Source organism: Vitis riparia, chromosome 16 (genome assembly GCF_004353265.1).
Source record: "Vitis riparia cultivar Riparia Gloire de Montpellier isolate 1030 chromosome 16, EGFV_Vit.rip_1.0, whole genome shotgun sequence".
Lineage (NCBI taxonomy): Eukaryota > Viridiplantae > Streptophyta > Magnoliopsida > Vitales > Vitaceae > Vitis > Vitis riparia.
The window spans coordinates 21798209-21814774 of NC_048446.1; the positions used below are offsets into that span (position 1 = coordinate 21798209).

Sequence of the window (16566 nt, forward strand, 5' to 3'; positions counted from 1 at the left end):
TTAGATGTTATGCACAACTTAAAGCTATCGATTACATGAAAGACTCCTGGTCATGAGTTGAGGGCTTTAGATTCTATACACAGGTATGAGCTTTCGATGACATGAAAGACTCTAAGTCGAGAGCTTAAGGCTCTAGATGCTATGAACAACTCAGAACTATGGTTGACATAGACGACTCCGGGTTGTGAGCTTAAGGCTCCAAATACTATGAACAATTAAGAGTTATGGATGATATAATCGAGTCAGGATCCCATGAGCTCAAGCCTTTAGATGCTATGAAGTGCTAAGGTTTATGGATGATTTGAATGATTCTACATCATGAGCTCAATCCCTTAGATTCTATGAACTTCTCATTGTTATGGATGATATGAACAACTAAGGGTCGCGTGCTTAGAGCTTTAGATGCTATTGACAACTCAGGGTTGTGGATAACATGAATGACTTCAGGTCATGAGCTCAAGCCTTTAGGTTTTATGAACAACTCAGGGTTGTTGTTGACATGAATGACTCTAAGTCGTAATCACAAGGCTTTAGATGCTATGCACAACTTAAGGTTGTCAATGACATGAAAGACTATGCATCGTGAGCTTAGAGCTCTAGATGCTATGAATAACTCAGGGTTGTACATGACATGAATAACTCTGGGTCGCGAGCTCAGGGCTCTAGATACTATGAACAACTCAAGATTATGGTTGACGTGAACGATTTCGAGTCGTGAGCTCTAGGCTCTAAATGCTATGAACAACTTAAGGTTATGGATGACATGAGCTACTCCGGGTCATGAGCTTAGGGATTTGGATGCTATGAACAACTCAGAGTTGTGGATGATATGAATGGCTTAGGATCTCATGAGCTCAATCCTCTAGATGCTATGAATCGCTTATGGTTATGGATTATATGAATGATTCTACTTCCTGAGCTCAAGGTTATGGATGACATGAATGACTCCGGGTCATGAGCTCGGGCTTTTAGATTTTATGAACAACTCAAGGTTATGGTTGACATGAAAGGCTCCAAGTCATGAGTTCAAGGCTCTAGATGCTATGTACAACTTAAGGTTGTTGATGACATGAAAGACTCCAGGTCATGAGCTTAGGGCTCTACATGGTATATACAAGTGTGGGTTGTTGATGACATTAAAGTGTTTAGGTCATTAGGTTAGGGCTCTTGATACTATAAACAACTTGGAGTTGTCGATGACATGAACTACTCTGGGTTGTGATCTTAAGGCTCTAGATGCTATGAATAGCTTAGAGATGTAGATGACATGCTCTACTGTGGGTCATGATCTTAGGAATTTGGATGCTATTAAAAGCTTAGAGTTGTTAATTATATGTATGACTCAGGATCCCGTGACCTTAGACCTCTTAATGCTATAAACCACTTAGCATCGTGGATGATATGAACAATTCTGCGTCATGAGCTCAAGCCTCTAGATGCTATGAACTACTCAGGGTTATGGAAGATATGAACGAATCTAGGTTTTGATGTCAAGGGTCTAGATACTATGAACAACTCAGGGCTATGGTTGACATGAACGACTTCAGGTCGTGAGCTCAAGGTGCTAGATGATATGAAAAAATCAAGGTTGTGGATGACATGAACGACTTTGGGTTATGAGTTTAGGGCTCTAGATACTGTGAACAACTCAGCGTGGTGGTGATGTGATGGTTCACAAGTATATGAATCGTTCAAGTAATATAATTATACGTAAGTACGGATATCGAACCCACAAGGACTATGCTACTAATTACTAAAATTTATTATTTCTACTACTATTTGATCAACCAAATTTTTTAAGTTGCATAGGAAAGCAAATTAAATAATTAAAGAAAATAATTCCAAACTCTTATGATTTAAACGATCTAGGGCTTTTGATTTCACTACAAACACTTTCATGCAATTGATTGCTTGACCTAATTTCTTTTATGCTTTATTTGGAGATCTAATTCCACAAGCTAACCAATATTTTCTCTTGAAATATATCAGATTGCTCCTTAAATTACTAACCCAACATATCTCTATGTGAATTTAAGTCTAAAGGAGTAATTATGATCTATGGAATTATTGTAGATTTAACTATTAATCTCTTAGAACATGGTAATGTATCTTTACTATTCATTCATTCTAACCTAATCTATTCTATGGATCTAATTTAGATTAAAACTCTCGTTATCAACCTAAATCATAAATTCAATCAAAACTTAGGCCCTTAAAAATTGAGAGCATTAAGTGTAGAATAGATACACAAATAAATTGATGCAAAACAGAGAATTAAATTAAACTAATAAAAAACATAAATCGTGATTGAGCTACATCTCAGCCCTAGAGAAAGAAAATTAGTTCATGTTAAGATGAAAAACAAACATCCTGAATCACAATCATAAAGAAAATGGAAGAATAAACTAGAAAAATAGAAAGAAATCTACAAATCCTTTTTTTTTTTCTCTAAGCTTCTTCTTCTCACAGGTCTCCAAGATCCCCAAAATAAACCCTACTTTTGTCTATTTATAGCCCCAATATCGCAAACTAACGTCCCACCTAATTTGGATCTGAATAGAATGAGATAAGAATGAAAAATTTTCAAAATTTTAATATCAGGCCGCAATGCTCAATGCCTCCCGCTGCAGCGCTTTATTCTTTGGTCTTGAGGATTTCTGAAATTCCGTTGGGCACCACGGTGGACAAGTTCCTCCCGTCACAGTAGTTTTGTCTTGGGTCCCCAACTATGATTTTCTACATGCGTGTGCCGTGGCGCTAAAGTCCTTCCCACCGCAGCGCTTTCCTCTCGGGTAAGTTATGAAAATTGTCACGTAAGAGGCCACTATGGCGGTTCTTACATTTTCGCCGAACTTCATATTTTTCTTCCAATTTTGCCTCGTATTGCTCTCTTTTCGTACTCTTGGCTATTTGAGACCTAAAACAATAAAAATAATGATTGTTGAGATAAAATCACTCTTAAACTAATGAAATATCAAGTTAAATCATAGATAATAAGTTGCTTTAAATCGAGTTATCAAAGTTCCCCCAAACTTAACATTTTGCTAGTCCTCAAGCAAAAACAAAATAAAATCTAACCTAAAACTATCCTAAACACAATTAAATCACAAACTAAATCAAGACTCAAAACATCTCAAACTTCCAAAATCAAATTCATTCGTCAAGTTTAATTCATAATATTGTCTCAAAAATTACTAATAGCACAAAGCCGTTAAGAATCTATTGAACATTACAAAAATTAGAAGGGTCGCTCAATCTTCCGAAAAATCCAAGTAAGCAACCTTTTAAACAATCAATTCTACTACCCAGACAATTTTACAAAAACAATTATAGACAAAGTCGACCTCTAAAAAGTAATGTATGATATCAAATCTCATAGGCTTAGCTTTCTTGTTACTCTCCACTAATGTAGACTCGTCATGTTACCTCAGATCAAAAGGCCTTTAATAAGCTTGTAATGTTAGGCTAAGGTGTTGGCTTACAAAGAATGGAAAGGATAAATTCAAAGAATGAGAACACTCATAATTGAACAAAATGTAACAGACTCAAGAGCGTTTAATACTAACATCACTTCATATCATCTTGAAACTTTTCCTACTTTTTCTTTCTTTCGTGCTCATAAACACTTTTCACATATTTCACCACTAATGCCATTCTTTTTCCCCCTCTTTTTTATTTATTTATTTTTTTTTATGCACACTCTTTATTTATTTATTTTCTTCAAAACCCCCAAACTTATTTCTCTATTTTACTAGTGTTAACAATGCACTTTTCCATCCTTTCCTCCTTAATAAAATATTTTTGCTCTCAAACAAAATAAATAACAAACATGTAAATGTTCTCATCAAGGGTAAGGATAAGTGTTTAGGCTTAAAATAGGTAGGAAGATAGGCTTAAAGAAATAAAAATAAGGCTAACATTATATAAAAGGGCTCAAATAGGTAACTAGCGGATAAAATATTCTAGGTAAGGTAAGAAAAGCTTAAACGATCCAAAAATGGCCTAAATTGTCTCCTAAGTAACATGAAAATCTATGATTCGCCTCGAGTAACAATCAACCATGTTCTAAAATTTGTTGAGATCTCTAATCATCCACAATTGTCTAAATAAAATGTCTTTAGGCATGCAAAATAGGATCGTTATCAAAATCACCATACTAGACCAACATCGAATCTCAAATCCAAATAGAACAAACATCCAAATTATCCTCAAAATCTAAGTAATATCAAATTCATCTCAATAACCATGCATCATAGAAATCAATATATTATCATTGACTATATGAATCAACTAGAAGAACAAAAAAAAAAATAATGCTAAAAATTCAAGAAGTTTCGAAAACATTTTTAACTGAACTTAGCTAAACCCAAAAGAAATTAATCATTCCCCCAAAACTTAATTATTTCCATTTCCCTCAATGAACACAGGAAAATAAGGTAAGGAAAAATTAAGGAAAAGAAAAACTCATTTTTTGATGAATTTTTGGGACACATCGAAAAATCGCTCCTTTCTCAGTTAGTAGTGTCCAAATTGCAGCAAAAAGGTAGACATAATCACCCCAAATCGCGACCCAATAAGAAGACGGACTGGATATGTGATTTCCCTTCCAAAATGACACGAACTGAAGCTTCAATCTTGCCAAATCTCTAAAACCCATTAGTAATCCCAAAAGAAAACAAAGAATTGAGAGTTTAAATATGATTAGGATCGAAAGATAGATAGAAAATGGAGAGAAAATGAGAAAATGAAAAAAATTGTTCATGAAAAATGAAGGAAGATGACCCTTTAAAACACCCACTTACTTATTGCGCAGTGGCACTCAAGTCTTTCTGCCACGGTGAAAAGCCCTAATTTTTACAAGAGAAATTCAATTGGGGGTGACAATTGCAGCGCAAAGCCTTACCTATCACGGCGGTTTAGCCTCGGGTCTTCTTATGAGTAATGTTTGAAGAGTCAGCCGCAACACTCAATGTCTTCCACCGCAGCGCCTTTCACTGCGTATGTAAAAAGCCCTTTTTTCTACTAAAAATAAAGGAAAAGTAGTTAAAAATAAAAATAAAAATTAATCCTGAACTACCAAACAATTAACTCTAAAAATTCACTAACTAAATTACTTTGAAACAAAATAAACAATATTAATAAAAATCCTAATAACTAAAAATAATTGAAAATTTGAAAACAAAAATTGCTCAAAATAAATCGGGTTGCGTCCCGAAAAACGCTAAAATTTAAGTTGTTAGCTAGACTTTCTCCACTTTTCTACTTTGGAATTGAAAGCACAACAGACACCCTTTCGGTGCTAAAATTTCCTCCTAAATATTGCTTCAATCGTTGCTCGTTCACTGTAAAAGTTCCCTTTGATAGATGATGAACTTTTATTGCTCCTGATGGTAAAAACTTGTTAACTATGAATGGACCAGACCATCACGATCTTAATTTACCCGGGAAAAAGCTTGAAACGTGAATAAAAAAGAAGAACATGTTGACCAACTTCAAAATTGCGCTTTTGAATATGCTTATCATGCCATCCTTTTGCCTTATCCTTATAAATCTTAGCATTCTCATAAGCATTATTACAGAACTCTTCCATCTCATTTAATTGTAACAATCTCTTCTTCCTTGCAATTCGTAAGTCAAAATTCAAAAGTTCAACAACCCAAAATGATTTGTGCTCCAACTCAACCGAAAGATGACATGATTTTCCATAAACCAATTGATATGGAGACATTCCAATAGGTGTCTTAAATGTCATTCTATAAGCCCATAAAGCGTCATCTAACTTACTTGACCAATCCCTCCTAGAAGAATTAACTATTTTCTCTAGAATTTGCTTAAGCTCATGATTAGATACCTCAACTTGACCACTTGTTTGCGGATGATAAGGAGTAGCTATACGATGTGTTACTCCATATTTACCCAATAGTGACTCAAATTGACTATTACAAAAATGAGATCCTCCATCACTTATGATAGCTCTTGGTGTATCAAATCTTGCAAAAATGTTCTTCTTAAGAAATTTAACCACCACACTAGCATCATTGGTCTGCAGCACCTCAACTTCAACCCATTTGGAAACGTAATCTACAACAACCAAAATAAAATGATTAGCATAAGAGAATGGAAAAGGACCCATAAAATCAATACCCCATATATCAAACAATTATATTTCTAAAATATTTATTAGAGCCATCTCATTTTTCCTAGATATATTCCCAACCCTTTCACATCTATCACAATTGGCAACAAAATTAAATGAATGTTTTAAAAGAGAAGGCTAATAAAATCCTAATTGTAAAACTTTGGCTATAGTTTTAGTAGCTCCAAAATGTCCTCCAACTTTAGGGGAACGACAATGATGTAGAATACTCTCCATCTCCTCTTTTGGCACACATCTACTAATTATTTGATCAACACATTGCTTATATAAGAAATGATCGTCCCATATATAGTACTTAAGATATGAGAAAAAATTCTTCCTCCTTTGATAAGTAAGCTCAGGAGGCAAAATCTTCTTAACCAAATAGTTAACAATGTCTGCATACCATGGTGCTTCTTCAACTACAAAAAGCTACTCATTAGGAAATCTTTCATTAATATCATCATCAACTCCTTCATTAGGCTCCACATGATTCATCTGAGAAAGATGATCTGTAACTAAAATCTCAGTTCCTTTCTTGTCTTTGATTTCCAATTCAAATTCTTGTAGCAGCAAGATCCAATGAAGTAGCCTTGGCTTTGCATCTTTCTTAGCAAACAAATACCTCAAAGCTGAATGGTCGGTACAGATCATCTGAGAAAGATGATCTGCAACTAAAATCTCTGTTCCTTTCTTGTCTTTGATTTCCAATTCAAATTCTTGTAGCAACAAGATCCAATGAAGTAGCCTTGGCTTTGCATCTTTCTTAGCAAACAAATACCTCAAAGCTGAATGGTCGGTATAGACAATCAACTTAGAACCTATCAAATAAAATCGAAATTTGTCAAAAGCATAAACAACAGCTAAAAGTTCTTTTTCAGTAGTTGCATAATTTACTTGAGCCTCCGTTAAAACCTTGCTAGCATAATAAATCATGTGAAAAATTTTACCTTTCCGTTGCCCTAAAACAACACCTATAGCAAAGTCACTAGCATCACACATCAATGAAAAAGGCAGTCCCAATCAGGTACAACAATAATAGGAGAAGATATCAGTTTAGACTTAAGAGTTTCAAAAGAATTTAAACATTCTTTAGAAAAATAAAAAATTACATCCTTAGCCAATAAATCACAAAGAGGTTTAGAAATTTTTGAAAAGTCCTTAATGAATCTTCTATAAAATCCTACATGACCAAGAAAACTTCTAACTCCCTTAACATTTATAGGTGGTGGCAGCTTCTCGATCACATCTATCTTGGCACGATCCACCTCAATTCCTTTTACAGAAATTCGATGTCCCAATACAATACGTTCTCTTACCATAAAATGACATTCTTCCCAATTTAAAACCGAGTTTGTGTCAACACATCGATGCAAAACCAAAGAAAGATTAGAAAGACAATCATCAAAAGAAGAACCAAAAACAGAAAAATCATCCATAAACACTTCAATGCATTTTTCAATCATATCAGAGAAAATGGACATCATGCAACGTTGAAAAGTGGTCAGAGTGTTGCATAAACTGAATGACATTCGTCGGTAAGCAAAAGTGCCATATGGGCATGTAAAAGTGGTCTTCTCTTGATCTTCTAGTGCTATGGTGATTTGATTGTATCTTGAATATCTATTTAGAAAACAATAATAATCATGACTGGAAAGTCTCTCTACCATTTGGTCAATGAAGGGTAAAGGAAAGTGATAATTTCTCGTGGCATCATGAAGCTTTTGGTAATCAATACAAACTCTCCAACCTGTTACCGTTCTTGTGGAGATAAGTTCATTGTTATCATTCTTCACTACATTTAGACCTCCCTTCTTAGGAACTACTTGAACTGGACTTACCCATGTACTATTCAAGATTGGATAAATTATAGTTGCATTCAAAAGCTTCACAACCTCCTTTTTAACCACTTCTTACATAGATGGATTTAATCTTCCCTGTGGTTGAACTGTTGGCTTGTAGCTTTCTTTAAATAGGATCTTATGCATACAAATTGATGGGCTTATTCCCTTGATGTCATCAATAGTCAATCCAATAGCTTTCTTATGCTCCCTCAAAACTCTTAATAGTTTTTCCTCCTCCAAATCATTCAAAGAAAAGTTAATAATAACAGGATAAAAACTAGAATCTTCTAAGAAAGCATACTTGAGATGAGATGGCAACAATTTAAGTTCAAGTTTACGAGGCTCCTTCTTTAATGTATGATTGTTAACATGAATGGCCTCTAATTCCTCAAATTTTAACTTTCTTGGAAACTCATAAGTTGGTAATGCATCAAGATTATTAACACATTCAATTATATCATCATCATCACAAAGAGTTCCTAAAGTTCTACCATTCATTATACAATTTTCTAAAGGTGAAGTAGGAAAAGTTTCATGAAATGTTTTTCAGCTACCACCCTATCCAAAACAGTGATTGCAAAGTGATTGCAAAGCATGCATCAACTTCAGATGGAAATTTCATAGCCTCAAAAACATTAAACGTAACTTGTTCATCTTGAACCCTTAAAATCAACTTACCTTGATGAACATCTATAAGAGTTCTACCTGTAGCAAGAAAAGGTCTTCCTAATAAAAGTGGAACTTCCCGGTCTTCTTCCATATCTAATACAATAAAATCAGCTAAAAATATAAACTTATCCACTTTTACCAAAACATCCTCAATAATTCCTCTTGGTTGTTTTATAGATCTATCCGCAAGCTGCAAACATACTGTAGTAGGCTTCACTTCCCCTAGTTCAAGTTTCCTGAAAATAGAAAGAGGCATCAAATCAACACTTGCACCAAGATCACATAAAACTTTATCAAAATCAAAATCACCAATAGTGCAAGGTATAGTGAAATTCCCTGGATCTTTTAGTTGGGGAGGAAGCTTCCTTTGAAGAATGGCGTTGCACTCTTCAATGAGCATCACCTTCTCATTGTCCACCAATTTCCTCTTATTTGATAACATCTCATTTAAGAATTTAACATATTTCGGCATTTGCTCCAACATATCTACAAAAGGAAGATTGATATGTAAGCTCTTAAAAATATCAATAAATTTAGAAATTTGCTTATCTAAATTTTGTTTTTTCAACCTTTGAGGAAATAGGATGACATTAGATGATGATTTTGAAATAGATGGTTGTATAGGAGTGGGAATTGAAGTATCCTCCTTATTTGCTTGTTGCTCGACCTCCTTTGATTGTTCTAACTCCTTCCTACTTCTAAGAGTTATGGCCTTTACATGCTCCATAGGATTTGTCTCCGTGATACTAGGAAATGCTCCTTGAGTTATCTCCATCAATAATTTAGAAATCTCCCCCACTTGATGCTTAAGATTGAAAATACTTGCACCTTGATTCCTGAAATTTGCTTTAGTATCATCAATAAAATCGTTAGTCTTTTCCATAAATTGGGTGAAAATTTCTTCCAAGTTTGGCTTCTTCTCTTGAGATTGGAAACCGGAGGGTGGTTTTTGCACATGAGCGTTGTTACTCCATGAGAAGTTCGGATGATTCCTCCACCCTTGGTTGAAATAATTGGAGTTGGGATTGTATTGACATTGATTATTGGCCACATAATTCACTTGTTCAAATGAATTTGCTTCATATGGGCCTCCAACTTGACACTCCAAGCTAGGATGATTACCTGCACAATTTTCACAAACTAAATTAGAAAAGGCAGCAACGTTCAGTTTCTTAAAATAATTATTTAAAATTACAACTTGAGCAGCCAAATTATTAAAAGCATCGATATCATGAACCTCGGTTGTCCTCTTTTGTGCATTTCTGTCTGTAGAATTCAAGAAATTGTTTCTAGCCATCACTTCTATAAGATGATATCCCTCCTCCGGTGTCTTAATAATAAAAGTTCCTCCGCTTGTTGCATCCACCATGGTCTGAGTATTAGGGTGCAAACTATTATAGAATGTTTGCACTTGCATCCTCATTGGTAAGCCATGGTGTGGGCACTTTCTTAAAAGATCTTTGAACCTCTCCCAAGCTTCATAAAGAGACTCTTGATCTTATTGTAAAAAGTTAGTTATATCATTCCTCATTTTTGCAGATTTTACCGGTGGGAAGTATTTAGCAAGAAAAGTGTTAACCAGTTCATCCCATGTAGTGATTGTCCTGAAGGTAATGAAATTAACCATGTCTTAGCCTTGTTATTAGAGAGAATGGAAACAATTGAAGTCTTATTGCCTCATCAGTCACACCATTATGCTTGAAGGTATCACAAATTTCTAAGAAATATGCAATATGTAGATTAGGATCATCATTGGCCAATCCTCCAAATTGAACTGAAGATTGAATCATTTGAATAACTGCCGGTTTGATCTCAAAATTGTTAGCTTGGATGGGCGGCCTTTGAATGCTTGAGACACCCACATTAGGAACAAAATAATCCTTGAGTGCCCTGCTTGGGACTTCATTATCACCATGATTCTCATCCCCCATTGTAGGAACCTCTTGAATTACTTGTTGCTTGCGTTTTTTATTTAAAATTCGTAGTGTTTTGTTGATATCAAAGTCGGTCGATTGGTACTAAGTCCAAACTCCTTGTACATCTCATACACTGAGAAAACCTAAGAAGGGAAAAACAATTCAGTAAGAATAAAAAGAAAATAAATCAAATTAGCACAGAAATAACTGGTATTGATATTAGTAACAAATAGTCCCAGACAATGGCACCAAAAACTTGATGTGATGGTTCGCAAGTATACGAATCGTTCAAGTAATATAATTGTACCTAAGTACGGATATCGAACCCATAAGGACTATTCTACTAATTACTAAAATTTATTATTTCTACTACTATTTGATCAACTGAATTTTTAAAGTTGTAGAAGAAAACAAATTAAACGATTAAAGAAAATAATTTCAAACTCTTATGATTTAACAATATAGGGCTTTTGATTTCATTGCAAACACTTTCATGCAATTGATTGCTTGACCTAATTTCTATTATGCTTTATTTGGAGATCTAATTCCCTAAGACAACCAATATTTTCTCTTGAAATATATTAGATTGCTCCTTAAATTACTAACCCAACATATCTCTATGTGAATTTAAGTCTAAAGGAGTAATTAAGATCTATGGAATTATTATAGATTTAAGTATATCGGGTCCCGAGGATTTCTGAAATTCCTTTGGGTGCCACAGCGGACAAGTTCCTCCTCCCGTAGCAGTTTTGTCTCAGGTCCCCAACTATGATTTTCCACATGTGTGTGCTGCGGCGCTTAAGTCCTTCCCACCACAAAGCTTCCCTCTCGGGTAAGTTACGCAAATTGTCATGTAAGAGGCCGCCGCGACACTTGAGAGCTCCCGCCATGGCGGTTCTTACATTTTACCCAAACTTCATATTTTTCTTCTAATTTTGCCTCATATTGCTACCTTTTCGTACTCTTAGTTATTTGAGACCTAAAACAATAAAAATAATGATTGTTGAGATAAAATTACTCTTAAACTAATGAAATATCAAGTTAAATCATAGATAATAAGTCGCTCTAAATCAACTTATCAAGTGGTTAACATGAAAGGCTCTAGGTGTCGAGCTTAGGGCTTTAGAAGCTATGAACAACTCGTAGTTGTGGATGATATTGACGACTCGGGATCCTGTGAGCTTAGGCCTATAGATGTTATGAATCGCTCTAGGTTGTGGATATCAAAAATTCTTTGTCATGAGCTCAAGCCTCTAGATTCTATGAACTGCTCTAGGTAGTGGAAGACATGAATGACTCCGGGTCATGAGCTCAGGGCTCTAGATGCTACTAACAATTCAGGGTTGTGGATGGCATGAATGATTTTGGGTCATGGGATTAGGCCTCTAGATTTTATGTAAAGCTCAAAGTTGTGGTTGATATTAAAGACTCCTAGTTATGTGCTTAGAGCTTTAGATGTTATGCATAACCTAAGGCTATTGATGACATGAAAGACTTTGAGTCATGAGATGAGGGCTCTAGATGTTATACATAGGTCAAGGCGATGAATGATGTGAAAGACTCCAGGTAGAGAGCTTAGGGCTCTAGATGCTATGAACAACTCAGGGTTGTGGTTGTCATGAACAACTCTGTGTCGTGAGCTTAAGGCTTTAGATGCCATGAGTTACTCCTGTTTGAAGGCATAGAGCTCTAGATGATATAAAGAGCTCAGAGTTGTGGATGATATGAATGACCCGGGATCCTACGAGCTTAAGCCTCAGGATCTTATGAGTTGCCTAGAGCTATGGAATATGTGAATGATTCTCCATCATGAGCTCAAGCCTCTAGATGCTATGAATTGCTCAAGCTATGGATGACGTGAATGACCTTGGGTCGTGAGCACAGGGTTGTAGATGCTATCAACAACTCAGGGTTGTGAATAACATGAATGAGTCTAGTTCATGTGATCAAGCCTCTAAATTCTATGAAAAACTCAGGGTTGTGGTTAACAAGAAAGACTCCAAGTTGTGAGCTTAGGGCTCTAGATGCTATGCACAACTTAAGGTTATCGATGATAAGAACAAATCCAAGTCAGGAGTTCAGGGCTTTAAATGTTATGAACATCTTAAGGCTATGGTTTACATGAATGACTTTGGGTCATGAGCTTAGGGCTCTTGATGCTATGAACAATCGAGGATTGTGTTTGACATGAAAGACTTTGTGTCCTGAGCTCATGGCTTTAGATGCTATGAATTACTTAGGGTTGTGGTTAACATAAACGACTACGGGTCATGAGCTTAAGGCTCTAGATACTATGAACAACGTAGGTGTGTAGTTGACATGAAGACTCCAGGTCGTGAGCTTAGGGCCCTAGATGCTCTTAACAACTCAATGTTGTGGATGGCATAAATGACAGGGGTCATGAGCTAAGGCCTCCAAATTCTATGAACAACTCAGGATAGTGGTTGACATGAAAGAGTCTAGGTCATGAGCTAAGGGTTGTAAATGCCATACACAAGTCCTAATTGTTGATCACATGAAAGACTCTGGGTTGTGAGTTGAGGGCTCTATATGCTATGAACAACACAAGGTTGTGGATGACATGAACGACTATAGGTTGTGATCTCTAGGCTATACATACTATAAAAACTTAGTGTTGTGATTGATGTGAAAGATTTTGGGTCGTGAACTCAAGGTTATATATTCTTTGAATAGCTCAAAGGTATGAATTGCTCAAGGTTGGGGATGACATGAACGACTCCGGGTCATGATCACATGGCTCTAGATGTTATAAACTACTCATAGTGCTAGTTGACATGAGCGACTCTAGGTCATGAGCTCAAGGCTCTAGATGCAACGTACACCTGTGGGTTATGGTTTACATGAATGACTTTGGGTAGTAATGTCATGGCTTTAAATTCCATGAACAACTTAGGGCTATGGATGACATAAAAGACTTTGGGTCTTGAGCTCAATCCTCTAGATACTATGAACCGCTCAAGGTTGTGGTTGACATGAACGATTCTGGGTCATGAGCTTAGGGCTTTAGGTTCTATGAGCTGCCTAAGGTTGTTGATGACATGAACTACTCCAGGTCGTGCGACGTACACTTGTGGGTTGTGGTTGACATGAATGACTTTGGGCTGTGAGCTCATGGCTTTAAATTCCATGAACAACTTAGGGTTATGGATGACATAAAAGACTTTGGGTCTTGAGCTCAATCCTCTAGATACTATGACCCGCTAAGGATTGTGGTCGACATGAACGATTCCAGGTCATGAGCTCAGGGGTCTAGGTTCTATAAACTACCTAAGGTTGTTGATGACATGAACTACTCAAGGTCGTGAGCTCTGGGCTTTAGATGCTTTGAATAACTTAGGGCTGTGGTGGACAAGAACCACTCCAAGTCATGATGTTAAGCCTCTAGATGCTATGAACAACTCAGTGTTATGGTTGATATGAATGGCTCTTGGTCATGAGCTTAGGGTTCTAAATGCTTTTAAAAACTCAGGGTTGTGGATGACATGATCAACTCTGAGTCTTAGCCTCAAGATTCTATGAACAACTCAGGGTTGTGGTTAACATGCAAGGCTTCGAGTGCTGAGCTTAGGGTTCTAGAAGTTATGAACAACTCAAAGTTGCGTATGATATGAACAACTTGGGATCCCATGAGCTTAGTCCCCTAGATTTTATGAACTGATTAGGGCTAGGAAAAATATGAATGATTTTGTGTCATGAGCTCAAGCCTTTAGATGTTATGAACTGCTAGATGTTGTGGATGACATGAACGACTCTAGGTCATGAGCTTAGGGCTTAAGATGCTATCAACAACTGAAGGTTGTTTGTGGTTGACCTGAATAAATTTGGGTCATAAGAGTAGGGGTCTAGATGCTATGAACAACTCATAGTTATGGATGATATGAACGACTCGATCTCCTATGACCTAAGGCCTTTAGATGCTATGAACTGCTTAGGGCTATGGATGTTAATAATGATTCTACATCATACACTCAAGCCTTTATATGCATGAGTCTAGGTTGTGAGCTCAAGGATCTAGATGATATGAATAGAACAATGATATGGATAAAATGAATGACTTCGGGTCATAAGCTCAGAGCTTTAAATGTTATGAATAACTTAAAGTTGTGGATGATATGAATGACTTGGGATCTTGTGAGCTCAGGCATCTAGAAGCTATGAACAACTTAGGCTTAAGGTGATATGAACGATTCTTGGTCATGAGCCCATGGCTCTAAATGCTATGAACCAATTAGCATTGCAGATGAGATGAACTACTTTACGTCATGAGCACTGGTCTCAAGATGCTATGAACAACTAAGGGTTATGGATGATATGCATGATTCTATGTCATGAGCTCAAAGCTCTAGATGTCTTGAACAACTTAAGGTTGTGGATGATATGAATTATTCTAGGTTACGGATGATATGGATTATTCTGGGTTGTGAACTTAAGGATTTAGGTGCTATGAGTAGGTCATGGTTGTGGATGATATAAACAATTTCAGGTGGTGTGCTCAAACCTTTAGATGATATAAATAGCTTAGGACATTGGATGATATGAACAATTCTACATCATGTGCTCAAGCCTCTAGATTCTATGAATAGCTCAGGACATGAATGACTTCGGGTTGTGAGCAGAGGATTCTAGATGCTCTAAAGAGCTTAGGTTTGTGGTTAACATGAACGACTATGGGTCATGAGCTCAAGGCTTTAGATGCTATGAATAGCATAGGCCATTAGATGACATGAGCTACTCCGGGTCGTTAGCTCATGGCTTTAGATGTTATGAACAAGTCAGGGTTATGGATGATATGAACGAATTAGGATCCTATGAGTTCATGCTTATAGATCATATGAATAACTCAAGGCTATGAATCATATGAATGATTCTTGATCCTGAGGTTAAAACTCAAAATGTTATGACTAGGTCAGGGTTATAGCTGACATGAATGACTTAATATTGTGAGCTCAGGGCTATAGATGGTATGAACAAATCAAGGTTATTGTTGACATTAACAATCACAAGTCATGGGTTTAAGGCTCTAGATGTTATGAACAACTGAGGGTTGTGGATGATATGAATGACTTTGGGTCAAAAGCATAGGTCTCTAAATACTATGAATAGCTTACGGTTATGGTTCACATGAACATCTCCAGGTCATGAGCTTGGGGTTGTTGATGATATAAACTTCGCTAGGTCATGAGCTTAGGTCTCTAGATACCATGTACCACTCACGGCGGTGGATGATATGCACAATTCTAAGTCATGAGATCAAGGATGTAAATGATATGAACAACTCAGGGTTGTGAATGATATGAACAATTTTGGGTCGTGAACTAAAGGCTCTAGATGTTATGAATAGTTTAAGGTTGTGTATGAAATGAACGACTATGAGTCGTGAGTAAGAGCTTGAGATGGCATGAATAACTAAGGGTTATGGATAACATGAATGACTTTAGGTCCTGAGCTTAGAGCTATAGATCCTATGAGCTAGTCTGTGTCATGAGATTAGGGCTCTAGATTCTATGATCAACTTAGGGTTGTCGATGATATGAATGACTCAGGATCCAATGAGCTCGGGCCTTTAGATGCCATGACCAACTCAAGGTTATGGATGATATGAATGATTCTAGGTCGTGAACTTAAGGCTCTAGATGCTATGAGTAGTTTAGGGCTGTGGATGAAATGAACAACTTTAGGTTGTGAGCTCAAGGCATGAGATGGCATGAACAACTAAGGGTCATGGATAACATGAACAAACATGCGATGAACAGTTCAAGATTCTACTTTGCATCAACCACTCTAGGTCTAGAGCTCAAGGCTCTAGATGCTATGAATAGCTCAGGGTTGTGGATGACATGAATGACTCTAGGTCGTGAGCTGAGTACTCTAAAATCTATGAGTAGCTCATGGTTATGGTTGACACGAATGATATCGAGTTGTGAGATTAGGGTTCAAGATGCTATGAATACCTCAAGATTGTGTATGATGTGATCAAAAT

General features: G+C 36.4%; 1 non-coding gene across 1 annotated transcript; it reads left to right on the forward strand.

Moving 5' to 3' along the window:
* The first annotated feature begins 10076 nt into the window (after positions 1–10076).
* LOC117934350 lies at positions 10077–10183 on the forward strand. The gene has a single exon (XR_004654485.1). It is a non-coding gene; the product is annotated as a small nucleolar RNA R71 (small nucleolar RNA).
* The last annotated feature ends 6383 nt before the right edge of the window (positions 10184–16566 follow it).